Raw genomic sequence first — 6,000 nt, 5'->3', positions numbered from 1 at the left:
TACAATGAGCATGGAGACTCAAGAAGATTGAGCTTGAAAGAAGGGCAAGTTGTCAAGGATTACAGAGACTAAAAGCTAGGCAATGGTATGAGCTGAGAAGTGATTTAAGATCTGCAAGTTAAGTTGTATGTTGTAATTAGGTCAAAGATTTTCTAATACTCTCTAGCAATTATATTAGATATGGAAATCCTATGGACTTAGGTTGGTTTAATAGCCATTTGTAAATCCTTTAACATGGTGGCATTCCAAGTGAATCTTCTAAAGTCCTCTAACCAGGCCCACTTCTAACAGGGTGGTTAAATACTCTAATAAGGTCACATTTAACAGTGTGTTGTAAGTCTTTAACAATGTAGGCCTTTTACATGGCATCACTTCAGAAGAGTGAGAATTGAGTAGCATGTACTAGTGGTTTTTCCCAAATTGGTTTCCATGTAAATCACTGTGTTATGTGTTGATCTTTTCATGTGTTATGCTTTCATGTTGATTTATAGTAACTTGCTAAATACGAATGTTTTAAGCTTGGATGAATGAATAGTTGAACGAGTTTACTACACTTAGTGAAAAAGTTTGAATAGGACATTTGGACCTTGAATAACTGATTTACCCCTCCTCTTAATTATTCTAAAACATTTCTAACAATTGGTATTAGATCCATCTGTTGATTTAGTTTCAAGGTACTAGAAGTAGGAAGATCAAGATGTCCAAGAGAGAAGTTCCCAAGCTAAAAAAAACAATTTTTTTGCATGGCAGAGTCTGATAAAATTGCACCTTAGATCAATAGGTTATTATGCAAAAACTTCTATTGGAACAAAAAATGTAGACCCAGCTGGACCTCTTACTGTAGATGATTTGAGCAAAAGTAAGGAGCACAATCAAGAAATGCTGGAGATTACATCTGCACTCAGCTATGTAGAACATGATGACATCAAAGATTGTGACACTGCATTCAAGATGTGAAAAGCCCTAAAAAACATCTATGGAGGAGATTATAATGTTCAAAGAGCAAAGAGAGAAAGCCTTAGAGGAAAGTATGATGACATGAAAATGGAGGAAGGAGAAAATGCTTCTTAATATGCTGCTAGAATGAAAGAAGTGGTAAGTGCAATAAGAAGTCTAGGTGGTTAATTGGAAGAAGAGACTGTCAAAAACAAATACTTGAGAATCTTGTTTCCTATCTATTCTATTAGAGTTTTAGCATTCAAGAGCTAAGGTGTGTACAAGAAAACACACTAACCTTTGAAGGAATTACGGGAAGACTTACTACATTTGAATTGTCAAACTTTGACAACTACAAACCTAAGAACCTTGAATCTACTTTCAAGGCTAAGCTAACATTGAAGGACACTGAGGAGGAGACATCAAACAAGAAGAGAAGAAAAGGAAAACATGCATCTAGTGATAACAACATAGATGAGGAAGATTTGGAATAGTTGGAAGCACTATTGGCTAGGATATTCCATAGAGGCAAAGGTAAGTTCAAAGGTAAGCTCCCTATCAAATGTTTTAATTATAATGAAGTAGGTCATATTGCTTCAAGATGTACACAAAAGAATAACTACAAAAAAGGAAACAAATACAAGAACAAAAGAGAAGATGATAGTATAGATTATAGGGATAAAGGTAAAAGATGCTACATTGTTGAAGAAGATTCTAATGAGAATGATGATGAAGTAGTCTATGTGGCTATGAAGGATGAATTAGATAAATATGAAGATGAACCAACAACATTAGTAACCTGTGTGAACAAGAAGGACAAATGGATCATAGACAATGGATGCTCACATCACATGATAGGAGACAAAAGTAAGTTTATTACTTGTACTCAATATCATGGAAATAGTGTTAGATTTGGAAATGATGCTCCATGTTAGATCAAAGGGAAAGGTTTCATTAAAATTACTAAGAAAATTTCATGTGATAATGCATACTATGTTGAAGGATTGAACTACAACTTGTTCAGTGTATCACAGTTAGGCAATATAGGTTGCAAAGTAGAATTTGGAAACAAATCTACCAAGATCTATGATATTGATGGAAATCTAAAAGGAAAAGGTGAACAAATAGGAGTAATCTCTTTTACCTAGATATGGAAGATGCAACTTGTCTTGTTGTTAGACTTGATGATGTGTGGTTGTTGCATAAAAGATTGTGTCATGTTAAATTTGATAATTTGATTAGCATCAGCAGAAAGAACAAGGTCAGAGGGTTGCCTCAACTGAAGAAACCTAAAAACACAATGTGCAAACAATGTCAACTAGGGAAGATAACTAAATCTAGTTTCAAAAATTAAACATATACTTTCAAAGAAGTACTAGAGTTAGTCTATACAGACTTATGTGGTCTAATAGAAGTGTAAAGCTACCTAGAAGACAGATACATAATGCTATTTGTAGATGACTATTCCAAGATGATGAGTGCTATATTTTTAAAGCAAAAATCTGATGTATTTCAAATATTTAAGTGGTATTTGGCCAGAGTTGAGAAGAAAATAGGGAAGAGTCTAAAATGCCTGAGATCAGATAGAAGAGGTGAGTATACATCAAAGGAATTTGAGATATTCTACAATGACAAAGGCATCAAAAGGCAAAAATTAACACCAAAAACTCCACCTCAAAATAGTATTGCTAAAAGAAGGAATAGATCAGTGATAGACTGCGCATGAACCTTGATGATGGAGAAAAATGTTGCTCTAAAGTATTGGAGAGAAGTTGTAAGCACTAATGTTTACACCTTGAATAGAGTCCAAGTCAAAAAAAGTACAAATGCAACACCTTTTGAACTATGGTATGGTCAATCACCTAATGTAAAACATTTCAAAATATTTGGTTGTAAATGCTATATTCTCAAAGATACTAGAAATGGAAAGTTAGATGCAAAGAGTGATGAAGGCTTATTGCTTGGATACTCCACTAGAAGTAAGGCATATAAGTGTTTGAATACTAACACTAACAAAATTGTGGAGAGTGTAAATGTAAATTTTGATGAGCATGCAGAAGCTCAGGTTGATGGAACTAAGCAATCAGAGGATTATAAATCCTTTGTATACTTCTATGAAGGAATGACTATTGAAGACAATGCTGCAAATCAAGTTGGGGATCAACAACAAATCTCAGTATCAAATGAGTCACAATCAGTGAATGCGAAGTTGGATTTAGAAGCCAAGCTACAAAATGTAGGAAATGCACATTCTAATTTTGAAAATAGTATACATGAAAGAGATGATGAAATACAAGATGAAGAAGAAAAAAATGACTTTGAAGCTGAAGGATCAAACATGGAAAGAAGGTCAGTACCAAGGTTAGCTAAGTATGTAAGAAGACATCACCCTGTAGATCAAATCATTGGTGACAAAGATGCAAGACCAATGACAAGGAACAAACTAAGGAATGAAACATGTCTGCTAAGAAAGGTTGATCCCAAAACAATAAAAGATGCACTACAAGATGATGATTGGTATAAAGAAATGGAAGAAGAGATAGATTAGATTGAGAAGAACAAAACCTAGACCCTAGTTTCTAGACCAAATGATAAGAATATAATTGGTACCAAATGAGTGTTTAGGAACAAACTTGATGGGAATGGTGAGATAACTTGAAACAAGGCCATACTAGTTTGCAAAGGCTATGCACAAGAAGAAGGACTAGATTATGGAGAAACATTTGCCCTTGTTGCAAGGATAGAAGGAGTAAGAACATTACTTGCATATGCTACTTACAAAGGTTTCAAAGTATACTAGATGGATGTGAAGTCTACTTTTCTAAATGGTATACTAGAAAAGGAAGTCTACATTGAATAACTAGAGGTATTCGTTGATGAAAAGAAAAAGGACACGACCTACAAAATGTAAAAAGCACTTTATGGTTTGAAGCAAGCACCTAGAGCATGATATGAGAAATTGCACAAATATCTTGGGAAGATAGGATTTGAGAGAATAGATGACAAAAACAACTTGTATATAAAAGGTGAAAAAGGTAAAGACATTTTAATATCTAAAATCTTTGTTGATGATATAATATTTGGAGGAAAAGATGCTCTATGCAAAGATTTTGATGATCAAATAAAACATGAGTTTGAGATGTCAATGTTTGGAGAAATCAAGTTCTTTGTGTGTGCTAAAATATTGTCACACTTCTATGAATCATTACATGTAAAAAAACTCAAGAATGAGCCCTCACAAATCGATCCATAGCTCTCTACTCATAGAGTGCAAGGGTTTGCAATGGAGACCCTCAGTTTGACCTATTTTTGTGCCCATGCAAGTACACCATGAGATGAGAGATTCAAAGAGGAAAAGCAAGAATTCTAGTCTCCATGATCTTCAAATATGCATGAAAATAAGGTCTAATCTATAAATGCAAGATCTAAGCTAAAAGCCCATGATGGGTGCAAGAGAGAAAAAGACAAAAAAATAGAAGTTCTCCACAAAAAGCTTTTGTATTCAAACTCTTTCAAAAATTGGTCTTCAAACCTGCAGCATAACGATAGCATAATCATGGGTGTCTAACATGAGGAGAGGGCTCTCCCTTATAAAGAAAATTATGGAGGTGAGAGGCTTCTCACAACCAATATGGGATAATAGAGCTTGATCCATGTGAGAAAAAATTCCACCAATGAGAAAAGAGGAGTGGTTGAGAAGAAATTGGCGATCCATGTGAGACAAGATTCCACCAATTAGAAAAGAGGAGTGATTGAGGAGAAAGTGGAAAGATAAATCCCACTTAGATCACATTTTTAAGTGTAGAGAAATTAAATAAAAAGAATTTATTTTATTTCCTTTTTTCATCAAAAGAGATATTTAAGTGGGATTTTTATTTAATTAAAAGGGAGCAAGTTCTTTTTAATTAAATAGAAGATATTTAATTAAATTAAAAGAGAGGTTTTTCTCTTAATTAATTAAATATGGATGAACTGTTTAATTAAAAGAGAGGTTTTCTTTTAATTAAATGAGGATTTCATTTTATTTAATTAAAAGAGAAGATTTTCTTTTAATTAAATAAGACTTGGAATAAAATGATCAATCTTAGAAATGAAATAAATCGAATTTGATCAAGGAAATTGATTTGAATTGATTTAATAAAATATTACAAACCATTGATTTAGAAAATTTGATAAATTGATAAATTGAATAATGGGGCCCCATAGTCTAGGCGACCATTTTTGGGTGTATACATTTGCCCCTCTTTGACTAATGTGTGATCGATTCGGGAACACATGTAGTTAAAGAAAGAAATTGAAGTGTGAGGTCAATTTGAGATCACAAAACAACCCAGATGTGTGGTCGACTCGGGAACACATCAGGACAAAAAAGAAAAATAAATTTTAACTTGAAAAAGTCGAGTATAAAATTGATAAAACTGAATCAAGGATTGAAATTGATAATTACTGCCCCCTCGTGATCGAAATCGAAATGAGATAGAGAAGAAACAACAAATTGATAAATTTGATCAAATTGAACAAAAGATAAGGTTCTTGATGTAAGATGAAAGATATAAGAATCATAGAACCAAGGTAGATCATCAAGCATGAAATATTATGCCCCAAAGGTGATTTAGAAGAAAAGAAGTGGGGAAAAAGAAAATGTAAGATAGAAGTTTGAAAGATATGGAAATAAATAGAAATAAGAAAAGAAAATGCTCCAAAAATCAATCAACTGTTTAAGATAGAAATTTTGATTGAGATCACGAAAGAAAATAAGGAAATGAAGATCAAAATGTGACCACAATTGATTAAATGTCCACAATAAAGATGAAAGAAGGACCCTCTCAAACTCATAATGCAGCCTAAAAATGCAAACTAACATGAAGTCTAATAATGCAAGCTACATGAAATGCAATGGTGTACTTGCAAAAGAGCAACTGTGACATAGGATTTTGTGTTCATCATTCATTAGAGAATGTAAAAGAACTTATTTTCATCATTGGGCCATTATTAACGAACATCAAAAAATCACACAATCATCACTAGTTACAAATCCAACTATGAAGATATGAATGCGATTTA

The sequence above is a fragment of the Cupressus sempervirens genome, chromosome 6, assembly GCF_028749045.1.
Source record: "Cupressus sempervirens isolate cs-2001-9-10 chromosome 6, ASM2874904v1, whole genome shotgun sequence".
Taxonomy (NCBI): domain Eukaryota; kingdom Viridiplantae; phylum Streptophyta; class Pinopsida; order Cupressales; family Cupressaceae; genus Cupressus; species Cupressus sempervirens.
The sequence above is the reverse complement of the archived record's forward strand: the minus strand, read 5'-3'. Positions refer to the sequence as shown.